The following is a 21636-nucleotide window of genomic DNA, read 5'->3' on the forward strand; positions in this document are numbered from 1 at the left end:
CTTTTTTAATGTCAATTCCCATTCATAAAGCACAGAGAAAGGGGTATTTTTGTTTCCTAGGGAGATTTTTTCTTCTCCCTACTAAAAGAAAATGCAGAAAACTTTTGTCATGCATTTAAGTGCAGCTGAGTTTGGTTTGTGGTGTAGAGGTCTAAGCATGCATTAGGACATGACCTAGTGTACCTGTTTTGTATCATCTCTGTATACAGAGGGTTTTGTGTAGATTGTATTGACCTGGTATCCAAAGGCAGTTTTGGATTACAGTTTATCTGTGCTGGATTCAAATCCTCAAGGAGAAATACTCTTTAATCATTCAAGCTGGATGCTGCCTGAGTTTTGGAATCTTGCAAATATGTTGGCATTTATGTAATAAACACAAACTTTAAGAGTGCTGCTTTTCCTTGAGGAACTCTTGACTTCATAAGCTTATATTGTGAGCTGGTTGTTAGGGCTGAGAATTTGCCACTGACTCCCTCTCCCCACCCCAAAACAAACAAATAAATAGAACCATATGTAGTTGACTTCATCCTCCAAACAGGCTCTTTGGCTACTTCCCTATGAAATCAGCAGGGCTTTCTTTTTCCTTCAAGTTTTGAGACATGCCAGACCACTGATGCTATGGGGAGAAGGAAGACGTTAGCCCTAATGATGACTTTTAAGTCAGATGTCAGCTCAGTCTGAAGTATCAGTCATTTTCCCATTGCTAAAGTCACTGCAACATGTTTTTCTTGCCTTGTTCCCTGTGTGAAATGAGTTACTGTAGCAAAAGGGTTTTAAAGACATTCTTTGAGACATTCTTTGTTGTTTGGGTTGAGGTTTCTTTTTGTGGTTGTTGTGGTGGTTTGTTTTTGGTGTTTTTTTTGTTTTTTTTTGTTTTTTTTTTTTTTTTTTTTTTTTTTTTTTTTTTTTTTGGTCCAAGATAGAAACATTTAATAATCTCTTTAATCATAGCTTCAATGTACAGCCAAACAACTTTTTTTTTTTTTCCCCAGTGGCTGTTTCTGGTTTAGGCTTGACATAAATCTGTTTCAATTGGTCAGTGCTGTGATCTACTTCAGACTATGAAGTGGCCCAGGTACAGATCAGCCTGATTCTGCATTTTATTTTGTACGATACTACTGACTTGCCATGTGGCCTTTGCTCAGTCACTTGTAAATTTATCTTTTATTTCCATTATCTTTGAAATCAAGATAGCTCATGCTTGTTTAATATAGTTGATATTAGTAGAAGAGTCTTAATATTAGAGAAGAGGGGACACACCTGGTGACCTAGCAGATTTAGGATGAAGAGCATGAGGGGGCAGAAAGGGACAAGTGACAGAAAAAAAGGGAAGTTTAGACTGAGAGGTACTGGCAGGAGGCTGGTGTTGAGCTGCAGAAATGGGAAGAATTCTTCAAAAAGTGAGAGGAAAGGAGATGCTGCAGATCAAACAAGGAAAGGAAGTGGAGCGCAAATGAAAGCAGCAATTTGGAGAAAGGTGGGTTAAGTCAAGGAGCTGGAAGAAAGCAAGGGGATGGAATTAGGAAAAGGGTATGTTCAGTTCACTTACCTTTGTAGTTTATCTGATTTGCACTTTTCAGACATTAGCCTTATGTTTCTAAACTTAGGGCAAAATGATGCTGGCTTTTTTTTTTTTTTTTTAAGCATCTGAACACTCTAGATTATCATATTAAATAATTTGGAGTAGGAAGATCTTTAAAGTTTGATCTTCAAGGTCACAATGGTGTCTGATAGCACCCTCCTTTCCCTAGAAAATAGTCCCTCAAACCATTGTGTTAATGGCTTGGCACAGTCCCTTGCCAATTTGTCCTGCTGGTTTTTAAATTATTGTCCTGTGTTGTAGAGGACAACTTCTAACATGTAAAGCATTTAAAACATCATCAAAAAGTAGCTACAGAAAGTTTGAGTCTGTGGATTTTTTGTCTTCCTTTACTGTTTAGAGAGTAATGTGCCTGATTTAAAACTGTGCCAAATAATGCCTTTGGCTTTGTTTGGTTGTTCTCGGTGGTAGTTGTTCCCTTTTCCCTGCTGCCAAGTCTGTGTGTGAGGAAGGACTGGTGAGAAGGGATGCAGCAGGGATGGTTTGTGGTGACTTATTTTGGGAAATAAGAGCGGGATGGCCCATGCAGGGTTGAAACGGGGGGGGAGGGCTGGGGAGTGCTGCTGTTCCTATTGTTCTGCCCGACTGTGTGATTCAGCCACAAAGCAGCTGGTTCTCAAAATTAATGTTTAAAATTTCCCATTTTGAAAAATACTGGTTTAAAATATAATGAAGCACAATAAAAACCATTAAGATTGATACTTCAAAACTACCTGAAGGCAGATGGATCACTTGAAAATTCTCCCAGTAAAAATATTTCTATTTTCTCTCAATGAAACAGTAGGTTAAAGTGTAACCTTGGGTCTCGAATAAGCTTCTGCAGTGACTAATTAGGCAGTGAAAAAGCAGAGAAATCGCCTCACCTCTGACCCCAGCACTAGTTAAGAAAGTTGTGGAAAATATGGGCAACCACTGCAATCCTGAATTGTAAGAAGAAGTGGAGATGGAGCAGCTGCCTCCCCAGGGCTTTGGTAGGTGTTGCATTGACTAGCAGCACCCATAACCACTCCTGCTAAGATTCATAAGGAGGAGAGACTTGTTCCTTCATGCACAATCATCACTCATGGGAGCCAGGGGAGACTTGCTGGGTGTCCGGGTGTGGCCCATGACCACTGGCACACAATGGGGCAGGTGCCCTGCTCTGTCACTGGCATTGGAGGACAGGGGAGTGGTCCTGGGCGGGATGGACCAAAGATGCTGCCAGATGTGGCAGCTCCTGTTAAGCTTTTATCTCCTCCTTCACTGTGGGCTCGTCTCCTTCAGATGGTGACAGCAGTGTGAAATCTTTCAAGAGCCACAACGTTTCCTTGAAAGTTGGGACAGCAGGGGAAGAAGTGGAGAAGAAGATTGTGTTTTTTTTCAAATCTTGTTTAGGCTTTTGTTTGCCTGGGTTTTTTCCCCCTGGAGAGTGCCCAGCTCACTGTTTCAGGCTGGTTTTTGCCTTTGAGAAATTCCTATGAAACAATCAGACGATTTGAGGGTGTGTGAGATGCTTCTGTATTTTGAGTCGTAATCACTTAGGTGAAAAAGAATAAGTAAATTATATATTGAACTGCTAACTGGTGCTGAGGCCTGGTGGTTTCCATGGCAACAGGGCTGGAAATAGCTGCCTGTGACGTCACCAGCAGGCACAGGTAGATCCGAATCCTGTCGTTGCTGTTTCCTCCTGAAGAAGTGAGTGTGGCAGGCACAAACACCTTGACATTGCGACTAGCATACGCAAATATCCCTGCCATGCTGGTGGTACCTGTCTGTCATTAGGGTACATGGAGTTCACTGTGGGCACAGCAGAAGTATCTGGGCCCTCTTGCAGGTACTGAGGGGGATCAGACCCCCCACCCCACACCTCTCTGCATTGGCCACACTGGGATGCAGAGCTGCAGTGTGAGACTTCAGCCCCATGTCCAGCTTGCGGAGCTGGGTCTTCTCCAGTGGCTGGTGATGCCCCAGTTACCCAAGCTGTTCCTCTAATTCATCCTACAGCTGCAGTATTGCATGTGAGAGGGGAGAGATTTCTAAACAGCTCGGACACCATTTCTTCTTTCTGGAGATGGATAGAAGACCTGGTAGGTTTAGGTTTGGTTTTGGTTTGGTTTGGGTTTTTTTGGTAATTTGGGTGATGTAGGTTTTGATTTTGCTGTTTTCTGGAGGATTTGGTTTTATTTTCCCTTTATCTTTTATCTTTGAGAAGCCAGGAATGTAAACTCTGATCTTTTCTGGCATTGCTGAAGGACAAGTGGGAGGTGTAAATGAATCTATGAATGTGAATGTTTAAAATGTTAATGAAAGGGGCGATTGTGGTGAATCTTTAACAAAGACCTTTTCTACTTAAAATACTAATTACTTGTTGAAGTAATTAAGCAAAACAAACAACTAGTCTGATTTAGCAGGGTTATTTGATTATCCTGGCAGAGTCAAGAATGGAGGTTCTACCTGAAGCCTCTTTCACTCCACTGTAGGTACAGGAGTGTCACAGTCCTGTGTGACAGGGACTGACCCACACTGGAGCCTGGTTAGACACAAGCGAGGTGGATGTGAAGAGTAAGTTTCAGTTTAGCTGTGGAATTAAATATCCTTTAGCCAGCAACAACACCCCCCTCACCCCACTAATCTGATTACCTAGCTCCACGCATGATCAAAATCCAGTAGATGTGATAGTTCCTTCCATGTGTTTTCTGGTGTTTGCGTTCAATTTCGTTTTAGCTGTCCTGAGTGATTGCATTCTCAATGTTTTCCTGAGAAGACAAGACTATGTCTCCTGTTAAGGTGATTTGTCCTCTTTTCTCCATGCAGCAACAGTCAGGTTGTGTTGAATACTCAGGTGGCACTGAATGACCCTCTTTTTAGTTTGTGCTTCTCAGAGCTCTGTAGGCAGTTTGGGTCCTGGCTCATTGGCCATTGCTTAGCGAGATCTCTTATTTAGTCTTTGTGTTTGTAAATAATTTCTGCTTCTTGATAATGCACTTGTTGCTCTTCTGCAACCTTTATTTTGTCATGAGGTTTTATTGAGCAGGTTTAGCCCAGAGTTAAATACTAGCTTTCTGGTATGGTTGCAACCAAAATAATTTGAGGATTGTCAGCTCTAGAAACTGCTAATAATACAGTAAGCACATGCAGCAAGTGCAGCTATTTGCTTCCAGCAGTGTCCACCTGTACCCAGAAGTAGCTCTGTCACAACAGTTTTCTTCAGGAGACTGCATCCTGCATCTCCTGTGCCTGTGTCACTGCAATGGCTCTGAGTACCAAATGCTGATGGTTCAGGTGTGATGGCTGGTTCTCTCAGGAAGGGTCTCATACTATCTCTTCCCCTTGCCCTGTAAAAACAGATGTCCTCTGGACAATGGTTTACATGTAGATGTAAATGCTTATCTGTCATGCAAGCATAAAAACATGCAAAGTTTATAAGGAGAAAAATGGCACAGGGCAATGCACAGGCAGTTTTACTGGGTGCTGTGGCTTAGAGAGTGTTGCTTGCAGACAGGGCACTGCACTGACTGCCTATTCTGCTTCACAGGCCATCAGTGACCTATGGACCACAGTTTAGGTGATGCTGTTCTAGGGCCTTATCTGTACTAGAAAAAGGAAGACAAATGATGCATAGTTTATCGTTTTGTTGTAAAGCTAAATGGCATTGTGGAAGGGTGAGGGTGTTTTTTAATGTCAGGAGCCGATTCTTGTGTGTGTTGCAGCTGTGTTGCTGCTGCCAGAGGTGAAATAACTGTCCTGATTTCATCACTGTAGATGCAGATAAATGTAATTGGAGCTACAGAAGACTCCTACCTTTATTATGTAATGCTTTTTGGAAGCATCTCCAAGTATTACTAGCTCCTTTTTTCTTGCTTTAATGGACTTTAAGCCATTCATATTATTATGGCTTCCAAGGGGTTTTTCCTTCCAACTTGGTTTGTAGTCAGTGCCCCAAGAAGTGAATAGATATGACTATGAAAAATATTAAGATCTCCAAAACCTTACTGATAGAAGGGAAACCTTACAAGGCATTCCACTGCAGCTGTCTTGAGTTAGCTGTGCTACCACTAGTGATGAGGCAGAGGAGTTTGAGATCACCTGTGGCTTGATAGAGGCAACATCAGAATTTAGAACTGAACAGCTAGTGCTCAAGGCTTTTGAACAGTCATGAAAACCTAAGCTTTGTTTAGACACCTTAGTCTTAGCTGAGCATTTAGAAGATGCTTTTCCTACTTAGACATGCAGTGATTATGTATGGTATGCCTGAAGGACTACAATCAGCATTTATGTCTTAAGGTACCTACTGCTATTAACACTGGTGGTGTTCCTCACGTTTTCTAACACCTTCTGTCTTTTATGCATCTGTCTTTCAGAAAGTGAAACCTTGGGACAAAAATCAGAGCCGTTTTGTCGTATAGCCATATTGATAGGACAAGAAAGAATGGCACTGTTCAGTGTTCCCATCAGAGTAGTTGGCAAATGCATCTGTCAGGAAGGATTTAGTAATGTGTGTTAAGATAATGAGCCACAGGGAGGTAGATTATGACTTTTCACTCTTTGGGATCTCTACTTTTCTCCCAGTTCACAAAGTCTTCAGAAAAAGGAAAAGCTGTTATTACTGCTGATTGGTTAACTCTTCCAGAGTTCTTGATCTGTGTGATGCTGTGTGTAATACCCGTGCAGTGGTATTGCTTGGGAAGGGTGAAAACCAAGAAGATAAGGGTTTATTGTCTTTAAGCCTGAGGCTCACTCAGGTTTTGGTGGCTGCAATCTCCAAAATTAGATGGTTTGTGTTTGGATTTAGGATATTCTCAATTGGGCCTACTGGGGAGAAACTGCTGTGTATGCATGCTGAAGTAACCACTTTGTCTTTCCTCTGCCACAGAGTGGATGGAAGGGGAAACAGGACCTCATGGAGGAGTGAGGGGTGGGTGGAAGATGATCTTCAGGAACCAGTCTGGTGGCTGGAAGGAGATGGGGCCCATTTAAAATGGCTGCTGCCGCATTCAAGGGGCCATTTTAAGTGTCTGTTATCCTCCTCTTGCTTAGGGCTGTAATTTGAATGAATGTGAAGCCAACAAAAATGTGAGATTCCAATACAAATCTGTTCTGATTTGGGGATTCATCTGAGTCCCAACAATGCATAAAGTACTGTGGAATGAGAGGTGATACATTGTGAAAATGTAAGATATGAATTTTATATTTATTACTGACTTGGCAGGGTGCTTTTCACATCACCATTCTGGTACAATTTTGATTAGATTTTTATGCTGAGCGTCAGAGAAACACTGCTTATGTGTACGTAATTCTCCTTCCCTATTGTGCATCCCTTCTCTGATAAGGAGAACTGTGCTGATGAGACAGGGTTGACAGGCATTGCACTGTGGCTATACAGTTCAGACAGTGCCAGTAAAAACTTCCTCTGCCAGTGGGGAGGATGTGTGTTGACAGGGAGCAGAGTGCCACTTGCAGTGGGAGAACAGGTAAGTTTCTGTCTTGCCCAACTGACCTCTGCAAGAGTTTGTAAGGGTGATGGTAGCTTCTGTCATCTTGCTGTGTATGGTGGAACCTATTCAATGGTCCTCAGTCCATGTGTTGATCTCATTTGTCATAAATTGTCGTCTTGTAATGGATTTTATTTATTCCCAGCATACTCTGTCTCTGAACTGGCATTGAAAGCAGGTAAAATTCATTTGCAGATGGAGTGCTGTCTGTTCTCTCTCAGGTATTCATTTGCTTTAGATGGGAAAGTATCAGGGAAATACCCTTCTCTGTAGACTACCTTACAGAGTTAGAGTTCTGGGACAGAGGTAAATCTGATGTGTATATTTCTGTTTGGTTATTTGTGCAACCCTTGTTTTTTATATAGAGCTTTTTACAAGTACTGGTGCATGTATTTCACCTTGCTTTGTGTCCAAAGTAGTAGCACCCCCATTTTATAGCTTAATAAAGAACTGTGTTGTGCAGTTTGAGATGGTGCAGAAAGTCTGTATTAAAACTGGGAAGTAAATCCAGGCTTCTCAGATTCTTGGTTCAGTGTCCAATACTCAGGAAGAATGAGGAAAAAGGCAGGATGATTTTTGTGCTTATTTAAAGATACATTTACATATTTTTGTGTTGAATTGGCCTGCGGAGGTGAACAGCTTCATTTTTCATTAGGATAATTGTCTTGAGAAGGGGTTTAGAAGGATAGAAATGTAGGGGGTTTTTTGCATCTTCACTGCAAACTGTATTGCAATTGTACTGCAGGATTTCACTTGGCTTGTGGCATGTGGTGGAATCGAGATTTTACTTTGTGTGATAATGGCAGAGCAAAACATATGAACAGACGATCGCCAGCAAGTTTATTTACCACAATAAGATTATAAATTATCACTTGGGCTATAGTAGTTTGACTCTGTGATCTTTCTTCATTGCAGTAAGTACTAAAATGTTTGCCTAAGCTATCAGGAGGTTGCTTGATTCAGTGTTACTGTGACTCAGCTGGCAAATGGTAACTTGTTAATTGTGGTAACTCAATTGCTTATTTCTGTGTTGATAGCTCTTAAATTGATTTTGGTGGATAACCATTGTCAATGGAAGGCAAGTGAAAGGAAAAGCCTGGGATTTACCTGGATGTAATCACTATTCTCTGAATAGTCTGGAAAGAAGCAGATCTGCTTGTTGAGCTGATGGCAGAAAGAAATGGGAAAAGTTTAGTCTGCATCTATGTTACTGTCCTACTGCAATAAATCTGTCACCCTCATCTGAACTGTGAATTTTTATATTTAGAGTTTTGGCTGCAAATGGACAAAGCTGAAGGTGGTGTTATATAGGTTAGTATTTTATTCCCTATCCTCCCACAGCTGGAGGACTGACTCTTTGTGGAAAAGGTAGCGAGCTTTCCCCTTGGTGAGAACCAAGCTGGGCTTTTGGGCATCAGTCCACAGCTTCACATTATCCAATAGTGATGTGTGAAGTCAGGTGGCTCCGGCCTATGTGAAATGAACTTGTGGTCTGTACCCAGCCCTTGGACTGTAGATCTTCTCTCTAAGGTCTAAAACCTTAAAATAGCCTACATTCAGGGTCCCCCTCTCCAGGAGGAAACCTTGCTTTCAATGTAAAACCACTGGCACTTACGCTTGCTGATGCAAGGAAGTTGGCATGCAGTACGCTGGGGTGTGAGTTTATGGCTCCCCCGCTGTTCTTGACTCTTCTGTGTGGGCATTTTTCATATGCAGTTAAGAGCTGAGCTGCTTCCTCTGGCAGTGTTGAATAAGAGTGGCTACAGCATGAGTCAGTGTGCAGTGCCCAGTGTGCCATCCGCTCAGAACCCAGCTTATCGCTCCCTTCCCAGGGTGAGCAAGCCTCGGGAAATGTTTGGATTTTACAGGAGGCCGTGCAGGATCAGAGCAGCAGCAAGGTGATGGGGTGGGACTGTGGGGCTGTGAGACCAGCAGGGATGCACGTGCCATAGCAGACACAGCTGGGACGTGTCGGGCTTAAGTGTGCCCCGGTCAAGGCAGGAGCATCGGTGATGGAAGCGGAGAGAGCCTGTGTGGGGATGGGGACATCGTTCTGCAGAGCCAGAAGCCAGGGGAGCCTCCGGATCACGCTGGGGCAGGTCGTACCGGTGGGACCTCGCCTCTCCCCTGCCTTTGCCCCACGCTGCCTTGGCAGAGCCCACGGGGAGGCCGACGGTGCTCGGCGGAGGAAGGAGGGGAGCAGGAGCTGGCATCTGAGCAGCCTCACCTCTGCCCCACTGGCTCTCACCGACCCTTCCTGGCTGCCTGCCGCCTCTCTCCAGCTGCCAGCCCCCCGCCCGCTGGCAGGCACCGCATCCCCTGCCGGGGCCGGGAGCAGGGAGGAGAGGGGTGGGCTGCTGAGAGGACCAGCTCCCTCGGGCCCCCGATCCAGCCCAGCGGAGCGGCGGGCTGCTCCCCGGCTCCCCGTGTCAAGCGCGTGTTTAAGCTTGTGCTAGTCTCCTGGACACCTTCCCGGTGAGTTTTCCAGAGAATGACTACAGATGAAATGCAATTAGACACAGATGGAGGGGGGGGGGGAGGGGTGGGAGATGAGCCGAGTTTGAAAATGGGGGGAGGGGAACGATTGATTGCGAGGCCGTGAGGCAGGACCGGCATGTGCGGGAGAGATGAGTACGAGGATCAGAGGTCCCCGCTGGGAAACGCTCGCTGGGCTGGGGCCGGGAACCTGAGGAGGTCTCTGTGCTCTCAGCTGCTGCCGCCGCCGCTGTTGTGGTTGTTGGAGAGCCAGAGGAAAGCAGCAGGCGTGTCTCAGGGATGATTAATCATGTATGGCAGCAGTGAGGAAGGAGGACGCGGTGTGCACACGGAGACCAGCACCTCCCCTAGCCCTGCGCGCCTTTGGCTGGCTGACAGCGATCTCTTCTGCTCGGAAAACCAGTCCCAGAGGAGGGCAGCCAGGGGGGGACCGTGTTTCGCCTGAGCCAAGAGACCGCTCCTTACCCACCCCATCCTCCGGGAATTTTAAGACTTGAGAAACTTAAATCTCCTGGGTCTGGAGAAGAATGAAAAAAAATGTGAAAGCAGAGAGTTGAACTAGTCCAGGTGGGAGGAGAGACAGACCTGTCTGAAGGTTTAATTAGTGAGGAGAATGGAAAGAATAAAGGTAGGTTTGGCAACAGCAGGCTGCAAGTGCTTCCCAGTTGAGATGGGGACAGGGCATGGACCAGTCCCGATTGTTGTTGCAGGTCTCTCTTTGCCTCAGGACTTGTCAGCCACCTCTCCTTCCACACCTCAGCAATACCCGAAAGGGAAAAAAAACCCAAACAAATAAAAATATAATTTGGCTTTCTCTTGGGGAAAACGTTTGGGGAAAGCATTTGGTTTTAAATCTCCAGGATATGACTTTTATTGCTGTAAAGAAAAGCTTAAGAAATAGGAACCTGCCTTTTTTTTCTGTGTGTATGTATGAGATTTTTTGTGAGGTCAGAGCCCCATACCAGCTGAGAATATCAAAAACTTCCAGAGAAGGAGACAGGGCTAAACCAGGACCACTGGCAGGCCTATAACTTTTTACCAGGCTCCTCAGTCCAATGGCTATTACCTGCAGTGGTCTGCACTCACATCTTCCCCTTTTAATTTCTCCTGCAAGCAGGGGAAAGTGTCCCCTTTTCTCTACATCCCTCATCAAAGATAAGGCAGTATTCCTCCCTATAATTTACAGTCCCTTTAACCTTAAAGATGCCCCTTTCACAGTCTGTAACACTTCTTTTTGAGAGCTTTGCACTGAAGGAAGGTGTTTGATTGTATTATCCTACCCCTGTTTCCCTCTGCTCAAGATTTGCTCAGACACCTTTAACTACAGTGCTGTCTTCTGTCAGTGAGGTGAAATCACTGAGCTAATTTTTCTAAGGCTGCTTGGACTCACTACCTTTATGTTTGCCCCTGCAAGATTGCTAGAGAGTGTTATTGAATGCTTTTAAACAGCTCCACATTTTCCACATCCCACTTCCTCATGCGATGCAGAGCTGTGGCCAGAATCTGGAATGTACTAATTTCTTTATTTTCCTCCTTTTTCCCCTTAATTGTTCTAAATGTAGCTAAGTAGTATTTCACAAAGCTAAATATCATCACAAAATAAGAGAGGAGTAGGGCATAGATTGTTCAGACGTGGGACTGAAATGGGTCTCTCCAGACAGAGTGAAGTTTGTTATGAAATGTGTGCTGCAGAGCTACAGAAAGCTAGGCTGTTGTTGGGGAGATTGGAGGTACCTTTGTATGGTTGTTTTGGGATCCCTGGATTAAAAATAAAAAAAGCAGTGTAGTTTTTCAAGCAGAATCAAACACATTGGTGGCATCAGAAGCTAACAAACCAAGAGCTGAAATAAATACTTAATGCTCCTCCCTGTGAGACCTCTGCTCACAGCCAGTAGTCATGGAAAACAGGAGAAAACAGATGTGAATGCCCAAGCAAGTGAATAGTAGTGCTTCATTCATTGCTGTTTTGAAGTGAGATGTTTTCCTCTCCTCACCAATCTGCCAAGCTTCTTTTTTGGTTTCAGTGGCCTGAAACAGTGGTGGGAAGAAGGTGCTGGAAGCAGCTGGTATATTGCATCTATGCCAGCCCAGCAGGTCTGATTTTGGGATCTGGGCAGAGCTCTTTTGCTGAGGATGTGTGGAGAGGTGTCTCTGCCTTGGCTGAAGGGCCCATCTACTTGTTTTGAACGGATGGATTGAGAACAGGTAGAAGAGCAGGAGGGCATTCACAGGCTGGTACAATTCAGCTCCATTTGGAACTTTTCCTGAAACTCTTTCTCTAAGGGTGAGCAGCAAAGGGTGGGGCAGCTGGTGGTCTGTGGCGCCTTCTGCATCCACCAAGCGACTGAAGGGAGTGGGGGTCATGCTAAGGCTTATCCCACAGTATATGTAGTTTAAGAAAAAACAGGGACAAGAGGATGCATTTTTTTTCACTCAGCTGGTGGTTGGGCAGCAAGAGGAATGTGTTGCTAATTAATGTGAACTATTGATCACATTTGGACAGAAGTGATGCTGTGGAGGGGAGTAGTGTCCACCTTTGCGCTATTGGACCATCCAGAGGTTATTCAGTCCTTTTCCAGTTCGGGGACCATATTGGCAACCCTCCAGCTTTGTGTTGCCTTCCAGCAGCAGTGCTGGTGGCAGTGGCAGGGTCCTTGGCCCTCTGGGGACTGTAGCTTGCAAGAGTGGGGGTGGGCAGGACTCCCCCATCTCAGCTGGCACCTTGGGAGCCACCTGGTCCCCTCCCCTGCCAGGGGATGCTTTCTGACTGTGTAAGGGGAGCTTTTGGAGGAGCCAGGGGCTGGCTGCCAGGCTTCCTTTAATTCCCCCAGCTGGCAAACAGGAGGCCTGTGTCGGTTGCCGGGGCAATGGCGGGAAGCTGTGTTAGTTTAATGAAGCATTGGGAAGGCTGCTGTTTATTTCGGGGGAGCAGGGGCTCTCTCGTCTGCCAGGATGCTTTGCTGGGATGGAGGGGCAGCTGCCAAAGGACTTCTAGGCCACGAGTGCCATGCTCTTCCCCTCGACTGCTGCCCTCAGCCCTTCTCAGGGTGCAGAGGCCAGCATCAGGTCCATCCCTCAGCAGTGCATGTCTGTCTCCTCCCCTTCCACTCGTTTTCGGTGCCATGCTGTCAAACTTGTTCTCTTCCAAAAGCACCTGCTTTTTCCCAGGGAACACCCCCCAGTCCCACTTGTGTGTTGAGGACCCAGTGCTCACCTTAGGCAGGGTGCCTCCCTTCCTGCATGTCCCTCCCCGTTCACTGCCTGCCTGGAGTACAGTGGTTACCTGATTGGGGTGTTGAACTTACTCCTTTATTTAAGCAAATGAAGACTTGAAGCATCAATGTAATCACAGTAAAGGTGACCTACAAAGGAGGGAGGAGAAGAATGAAGAGGGGAAAAGGGGGAAAGTGCCTTGCATTATGCCCCTTTTCTGGTGTCTCTTTTTGAATTAAAAGGGATCTAATGGGGGGCTTGGGCTTTTTTATCCTTCTTTGCTTCTTTTCTTCTCAGCGTGTTATTTCAAATACAAAAGGATTTCTGGTCTTGTTTAACCTCTAGGGGGGAGGGGGAATTTGATGCACAACTTGTGCACTAATAGGCTTATGACTATTCAGATAAAACTTCATTAACGAGTGTTTAAAAAAATAAACCTTATTCAGACGTGTTAAAAATCAAGAGAGTGTAAATGGGTGTGAACAAACAAATACTAGGTGGAGAGGTTGTCTGAAAGTTCAGTAAGCCGTGTCCATTTAATAAAAGGCTAAGAAAAAGCCTCAGGCCACAGAGTGATGAATTTTCACACAAAAAAAGGTGAAATAACATTATTGTCTTGCAAAGGGGAAAGAAAGGCCTTTTCATATGTGAAAAGAGAGACGTATTTGGTGAAGATTCACAGACAGAAATGCACCTGATTTTTTTTATTCTTTTCTCCCCTCCCCCGCTTTTTCTGGTTCCCATTTAAAATACTGTATAAACAAATATGTCCTGGATGATGCTTCCTCAGCTGGTGTTGCAGCACATCCCCTTGTCCTGTAGGAGCAGCTTTCCACACCGGCCCTTGCCAGGACCAAGTCCCCCTCTCCCTAAGCACAGTGGCACATGACGTGTGTCCGTGCCCAGGGTGGCAGTGTCCCGCGGGGTTTGCACGCTGCCTGTGCCAGCCTCCTCCAGCACAAGGAGCCATCTCTCGGCTGAAGCCCACATCAGCCCAAACTCTCCGACGCCCTGTTGCTAGCCTGCCTCTCTGGCCCGTTTCTCCCTGTACGTGTGAGTCTCGTGCCCTGTGGAAGGCTGGTAATTAAAAAACCATGGAGAGGGATATTACTGAGTTAACAGTAGTTATTTGTGAGGCTGCTGGAGTGGGGGGGAGAGAGATCTATCCCCAGGGAAAGCTGCACTGACGAGGGGTGGGGGGGAGCAGGAGGGAGGAGGAAGTGGGGGCGAGATTGGCAGGTGACTGCCAGCTCCGAGGAGATGACAGCGGCAGCAGCTCCGCCAGTCCCACTTGAACACTGCACTGCAGGTACTGGGTTAATGGGTGGGAAGTGGTGAAGAAGAATATCAGGGTGGGTGGCTGGAGGGGAGGGTGTTGGCATGGGGGAGTTGATTTTTGTTAAATGCCAAGATAGAGATGACACTCTATATACATGTAATCATTAGGCTTCATTCCCAAGAATATTTTCCTTCATATAATTTTTTAAATGCAGAGAAAGCTTTCCCCAAACCTGACAGTATTCTACCTACAATCACTTTCCCTTTGCCAAATACTACCATGCTCTACAAAAATGGTCTGAAATGCTGTACTATTTTTGACCATTGCATTTGGGTTATTTGTAGTGAAATTATAATTTTTAAGGTGCTAGGAATAGGCTCCTCAGTCCCACATCATCTCCACGTAGCAAGGCCTTTTTACTGAATGTGAGACTGCATTACAATCTAAACCTCACAATTTTCTTGTTTGATAACACTGACTATCCAACTAGAAAATTCATGTATCCTCCTTTTGCAGGACTGGCAGGCTAGACCTAGACTGAAGTCCTGATTGACATCTGCAGACAGCATTCTTGCTCGTGCGCTCTCTCTCTCTCTCTCTCTCTCTCTTTCCCCTGTGCTCGTGCTCTTTTCCCCCGTCTATTCCTTTTCAGAGGGCAAAACATCTGTTTGCAAAGGGCTGAGGACACACACTGCACAGGGAGATAAAAGCTAAGAGCCCTCATCCTGTGTAAGAGTTCACAGATCTGTAACTCAGGGAGCTGGCGACAGGGTTTGACAAGGGTTGAAATCCTTCTGTCTTTCTCCGGTCTTGTATATTTGAGTTTGAAAAACAAAACCACCTGGGGTTATCTCAGGTGTGCAATATTGAGGATTTAGATGTCAGCTTTGCTATCAATTTCATTCTTTGTGCATAAAGAGAGAAAGAGGATCACAGATTTGCACCTAAGCTACACAGAGTGTTGGCAGTGCCTTGGTTTATCACAGTGGAGGAAGCCCATGCTTCTCCCTGCCCACTACAGCAGAGTTAAGTCCCAAGGGCCTACACAGACAGTGCCTCAGTTGGAGTCCTGTCCTTTCTCTCCCTGCAGCAGAAGCCAAGTTTAAGGAATTGGCTGAGAGTTCAAGGTGCACGTATGATTGTAGACCTGCGTGGTACAGATAGCAAGAAAAATAAGCTTCAAAAGCATTGCTATCCTTTTCTCTCCAAGCAACAACAGCCCTCTGTGAAATATTTAGCCATAAAGATATGACTTTTCTTTTTGACCTGCCATGATTATGGAGAGGGCCACCACCTATGCCTGTGCACCTGTGGTGTTACAGATTTTAGTCCAGAGACTAGGTAAGGTGTTCTCAGCTGTGAGAACAGCTGATGGGATGGTCTGAACATCCAGTTTAACCTGTGACTCAGAAATCATGCTGGTTCGCTTATCAGAAACACTGGCAACAAAAGGGACAAACCCCTTTTGATTTTCCAGGACTGACATAATTTATATTACATGGAGATACATATTTTGACTGCTTGACAAAGAAAATCATGCCGATGACAGCTTTTTGTCAAGCAAGTAATCCTACTAAATGGAAGCATGACCAGCACCATCCGTTTTTGAGGTCTCTTCTGGTAATTTCCAGAGTCCTGGTATAGCCAATTTTATGGAACTGTTTTAATCTGGTGACTACCTGCAGTCTTTGCTGAACAGCACTAGAAGCATTGGGCATTTAGCAGCTTTGAAAATTACATCATAGGCATCTTAAATGTACTTCGCAAGCGTGCATTGGTTTTAAAGCTTAGCAGCTGGCCTTTTGGCCATATATATAGATCACACACAACTCTGGCTTGCTTATCAGGAATGGCAGTTAGTTGAATGCAGAGAAAAAATATTTTCCCTCCTGCCTTCGCCTTCTCCTTTCCTGTTTTCTGTGTGGAATGAGGATCTTGGGGATGCCTTAAGCTGGACCATAGACCCCCTGGCCTGTCAGTTTTGCTAGGGATAGAGGGGACTTGTTGTGTAAAGTGCTACAACCTGCTATATTTTCACTCTTACTGCTGTGTGGCAGCAAGAGTTTTAGATGCATGAAATCTTGCTTAGGTGTAAGGGGGCTGGGGGAAGACACCAGAAGAAGAAACTGCTAGTTCAGAGCTCACAGTTAACAGGACTGAGATTCTGAGCAAGTCTCAGGGTAGTGGGAACGGGTAACACAAAGCCAGCACTGGGAGCTCATTTTAATTTCAACCATCTTGTGTGTGTGTAGTTAGCTGTCTTTGTTTAAAGAACTTGGCCTTCAGGTAGATTTTATTTGGATGGCTTGCTTATCCAAAGAACATTAATGACTTTCCTTGAGGAGTTGCAGCCAGTACCTTTGCACCCTGGTTCTCCTCTAGCCCTGTTTTCTCTTTTCCATAATCTCCCAGTGCCCGGCAGCAAGCCTTTAGGGTACATGCGCAAGCAAAAGGAGCTCGAGTTGGGGAATTAATATTCCTGGAACATAACACCAGCAGCATGCACACGCTGAGGAGAATATTAGAGCTATTAGCGGTGGGAGTTTGGAGTGCATGCAATATCTAGATGGAGAATTCAGTGTGATTAATCTGCCTCTAAGCAGCAGCCTCCGGGCTCTGGGAATTCTGTGGCACGTTTGAAATCAGAACTTTTTTTAATTACCTTTCCGCATCAACAAAACAATTGCAGTTGTGTGAAAATAAGCCCATTCAGTCCCTGCCCTGTCTCTGTTCTTTTTTTTTTTCCCTTTTTCCTTTTCGGTTGAGGCATGCTGCCGGAGCCCTGAGTATTCACAGTCCCGACAGCTCTGACAGCATTTTGCACAAGAGCAGAGGGACTTAACCTGGGAGGCTTGGCCAGCCTCCAAGTCAGGTAATTGCATCGTGGGCCAAGCTGGAGCAAGCCCATGCTAGTCGGTGTGTATGTGTTAGATTCCTTGCTCTTTCCCCCTTCTTTTCTCCTCTTCCCAGCAAATGCCTGTGCCTCCCTTTCTCCCCCATTCACCTCCTCACCTTGCATTCTGGCATGTTGGCAGCCATGTTGCCTCCCTGCCACAGGTAGGTTGAGTGAGATTCCCCAAGAGAGGAAGAGTGGGATAAACATGGAGGTTTCCTCTCATGCAGTCAGCAGGGTGGGAAAAAGTAGATAAAAAAATTAAAGGAGTTGATATAAAAATGGTAGTAAAGTTATGGCCATACAAGGAGCAAGACGTGCTGAAAGATATAAGATTGGATGGGGACCTCCCTGCTTGCAATTCATACCTTTTCCCTCCCTCTCACGAGCAGAGGCAGGAGAGTTTATTCCATCCATTTCAACCTGGTTTATTGCTGTACTGGCATGGAGACACTGTAAAACAACAGGGGAAATCTTCCCTAACACAGTGGCTGTGCCAGGGCTGGGATGATGCCCTAAGGCACTGGGATTCAGAGCTGATGTGGGAACAGAGGCTTTGGCCGTGGAGCAACTCCAACCTGGAAGACCATCTTCTGGATGCCTGGATTTTATGCTGGAAGCACATAGAGCTGCTGGGGTACAAAAGTTTCTGACAAGTGTCTTGGGTTTCCAGTGCTGGTGCCAGCCCTCTGGGGCACCACAGGCACTCATGGGTGCTCCCACCATCCAGCAGTAGCAAGTTGGGAATGTACTTGCCAGCTGGTTCATGGCAGGGATCTGGATTTCTTCCTCCTCACTTCTCACTCGCTCCACATACAGATTTCCCTCCTGCCTCACTGGCAGGTTGTGGAAAGGGGCAAGCTACCATGGTAGTGCTGTTTTCTCCTCCCTTCCAGGTCGACATGGTGATGGGAATTAGTTTGTAGCTCTTGATGAGGGCATGGATGGAGGTTGGAGAGAGGACTGGACACACTGTGTGGATCACAAGCTGTCTTCCTTTTGGCTCTGCAGTTCCAGTAACTTCATAAATATAGCATCTGCAATTAGCACAGTTTAATTTTTTAAAATTTATTTTTAATTTCTCTTGGCTGTGCCCTTGACTTATTCCTCTGAATTCCTGGCCTTCCAGCATGATTAGCACAGTGTGTTTGAGCTGCCTTGCTTCAAAAGGTGAAAAAAAAAAAAAAAACCAACACATTTTAAACACAAAGAACAGATTTATTTTTTTTTGGGCTTATTTACTGACATGTTTGAGGTGGTGTTAAATTTTGAGAAATTGATGTTAAAAAAATATACCAGCTGAATAAACAATTAAAAAAAAGCCCCAAATCTTACAACTTTCCAGGTCACATTAAGCTAATAGCTACTTAATAAGCCTTTTTTTTCTTCTAGGCTCCATTTCAGAAATGACTGCAGAAGTCTTATATCATCAGCTTTTGCTCCCAGAGCAACATCCGAGCATTGCATTGTATTGGGAGTACATCAAAGTCTCCTGGCCTTTCTTTCATCTACCCCAGTCTGTCTTCCCCTCCCCAGGGCACCTAAAACCTAAAAATACACTAGGGGATCAAAAACTCTACTCTTTTCCCTATTGCCTTGCTTAGGCCTTACATACAACTCTGTTACCTTTACTCTGACTGCTTTTTCTCAAATTGTAGTTTAGTAGTGATTTCAGATCCTCAGGTGTGGGGAAGAAACCCCAAGTGCCCACTGCTGAGCCTTACCTCTGCCCGGCCCACAGCTCCCAGGGCTCTGGCACAGAGTTGTGTTCACTCTGCGTGGCCCTGCTTGCCCGGTGGCTCTCAGTGCTGCCTTCCCTGTGTGTCTCGGGCACAACCCAGAGCATCTGCCTCTTTCTGTCCTTACTGTGCCATCCCCTCTACTGTGCCCCCTGAGCCTCTCCTGTGGCCGCTGCCACCCCTTGATCTTCACCGCAGCACCTCATCCTGCTCCAGTCCCAGCAGGTCCAGAGGGGCCATGGCAGGTGCACTGTCCCAGAAGGGCTGCTGGTGCCTGTGCTGCGCTGGAGGATGGCGCCTGGACTGGCGCTTGCTGTCTGTCCTGCCCAGGCCACTTTTAGAAGGTATTTCCACTGTGGTCACAAAGTTTATTTGTGAAGAAAAGCCACCAAAAAAAAACCCAAACCCACAACAAAAAAAGGAGTATGATTTATTAAAAAAAAAAAAAAAAAAGCCATTTTCTTGGCCAGCCATTTCCTGAGTTCCCTTTGTTACTACTGCAGATATGTGTTTGAATAAGAGCCTTTTCCCCTCCCCTCTCCTATTCCTCCCTGTTCTACCCTGCAGTGAAGTCACAATCCGGCGTTTGTGGGCTCTGTGTGATGTCAGAGACTCGGTCTTGTGACTTCACCGGCGGGCTCAAAGCAGAAGGTGCAGACGAGGCTGAGAGAAGAGAAAAAAAGCCCCCTCCTCTCCTCTTCCCTCCCCCCCTCCACCCTCTCGGTTTATAAAACCAGTAGCTGAGATAAATCGGAAGGGGGTGGGGAGAAGCAGCAGGGAAAGCTGAGAAAGATGCCAGAAAGGTACAGTAAATGGGCTTTATCTCTCTCTCCCTCTCCCTGAAAGTTGAGAGTGGAAAATTGCCCTGCAGAGGCCAGCTCTCGCCGACCACGCGCGGCGGCGGCGGTGGCGGCCGTGTGTCTGCGGCGCCCCGTGCGTGTCACCCGCCCCCGCGACGCCGCCGTGCCCACCCGGGTGCCCGCGGCGGGTGGGGGGCTGCGGGCGGGGGGCGGGGGCGGCGGGGGCAGCCGGAGCCCGGCGTGGCTGGGCACGGCGAGCCGCTCGCCTTGTCCCTTTTCAAAGGCCCCAGCTGTTGGCTGCTCGCTGCAGTCTGGCTCCTGCGAGACCGACATAAATGGGTTATGGGGTTTATGCATATGCCGGGGGGAGAGGTGTCCCCCTCCCTATTTTCTTCCCCATGTATTTCTCGTTGATGATTTTTTTAAACATTTATTTTGTTTTGGTTTTGGATGTGGTTGGCTTTTTGGTTTTTTTTGTTTTTTTTTTTTTCTTCCCTTGCTCTGCAGGCTCAGAGTAGCACGGGGGTGGATAGGGAGGGGGCCTGCCATTCCCCCGTGATATGTGGGTGCATCAGGAGGGAGAAGGGCAAGGCCTCAGGGTCACATTCTCAAGGGCTGTGAGATATGATTTCTTCTTTAATGTCTTAATTATTTTTGGGGGGGGGTGGTGGTGTTGGTGATTGTTGTTTTTTTAACTGACAGCTGCACAATAGCAATGTGGGTGCACCAGCAAACAGCAACCTAAAAAATATTTTTAAAAAATAAAAATTAAAAAAAAAAAAAGGGGAGGAGGAAAATGGGGGGGAAGTGGGGGGTTAGCTTGCCCCTCCCTTCTTTGGTAATTTTTTTCCCTGTGTCAAATTTACTGTTCACTTGAGATTTTGGACAAAGACGGGGGCAGTGGGTGGGCTGCTTTGAGTTTTGTGATATAATATGACTGGAGCAAGAGAGTAAAGTGCAGACAATTAAGGATCAGTGCGAGGGCTTTGCTCATTCAGTCTGTTGAGGAAGCCGTCATTTTGTGTTAGTGTGCGTGTCTGGAGGAGGAAGGATAGTGGAGAGTGACAGTGGAAGGATGCCTGATGTTGTGGTGTATTTGTACTTGCTAAATGCCTGCTCCAGGAAAGGAGGGCTTCAAAAGAAAGGGATTAGCGAAAGAGGGTCCTTCTGAATTCACCCTTTGGTGAAGCCACTTCGGACTGGATTCTCACTACTGGGAATGTGGTGTTTTGTTGCCTCCATGAAAGGGGAGGGCTGAGAAACGAAAAGGGCAGGTGTCAGGCAGGCTCCTTGCTGCCACCGCTCTGCCTACGTATGTCACCCTGATCACCCCGATGACCGGTGGCTTCTCTGCTGCTCTGATTCCTGAAGCTCCTGTGAAAAGCGCTGCATCCCGACTGTCTTCAGGGCCAGGCTTCTCTCCGTTCCCGGGTCACTTGGGTCCTGCTGCTGCACTTCACTCCTAAAGACCCAGAGCACCTCCTGCTTTTGTAGTTATTTATTTCTTTATTTCAACTACTGGACCCTGGCTGTCCTCTGCCAATACGTTTCAAGGCTGATGAATAGCACCCCCTGCAGTTATAGAGTTGATCTTTTGTAGCACAGATGTATAATTAATTGTGCAGCACTTTTGCAGTCTGAACAGGCAAGTGGATTCTTGGAAGACACCCATATACTGCCACCTGCTTCTCAGAGCTCCAGCTCCACGGCCCTTGGGGACGGGACCTGCTGGCCACAGCTTAAGAGTCTCTGTCCTACTGGAATGATGTGAAACAGGATTTGAATCCAGGTCTTTGGTGTAAAAGCCACAAACAGCGTCAAACCCAAAGTGCTGCTGCACCCCAGGACTCCTCTGCCTCTGCTCCAACAGGAAAGAACTTTTAGGCATTTTTGCATCTCTTTTCCATCACAATGATGATGTTTAGGGATTTTTTTTCCCCCCTTCTTTTTTTTCTCTCAGGGGGGAAGTAAGGATTTACAAGTTTGTAAAGCACTTTGAAGATAAAAATTGTTGTCTGTGCAGAGTACTGTCTCTTGGCTTGTCTGAGTCACTACCTAGCTTGCCTGGGAAATGAAATATAGAATCCTTCCACAGGCCACTTGGAGAATTTAGTCAGAAGAACCATTGAGGCATCCTCCTTCGGA

General features: G+C 46.1%; 1 protein-coding gene across 8 annotated transcripts in view; it reads left to right on the top strand.

Annotated features, from left to right (window-relative positions):
* TCF20 (transcription factor 20) overlaps positions 1-21636 on the top strand; it is a 130479-nt gene that overhangs the window by 34288 nt on the left and 74555 nt on the right. The window contains exon 1 of one of the 8 annotated variants that reach the window (XM_021552790.4): positions 9604-14089. The exons of 6 other annotated variants lie outside the window; for them this stretch is intronic. The gene's annotated coding sequence lies outside the window, so the exon portion shown is untranslated. Of the gene's footprint in view, positions 1-9603; positions 14090-14132; positions 19495-21636 lie in introns of those variants that run through there. One more of the 8 variants, XM_021552789.4, reaches the window with a different exon arrangement.

This window comes from Lonchura striata, chromosome 1A (assembly GCF_050655825.1).
Source record: "Lonchura striata isolate lonStrDom1 chromosome 1A, ASM5065582v1, whole genome shotgun sequence".
Classification (NCBI taxonomy): Eukaryota; Metazoa; Chordata; class Aves; order Passeriformes; family Estrildidae; genus Lonchura; species Lonchura striata.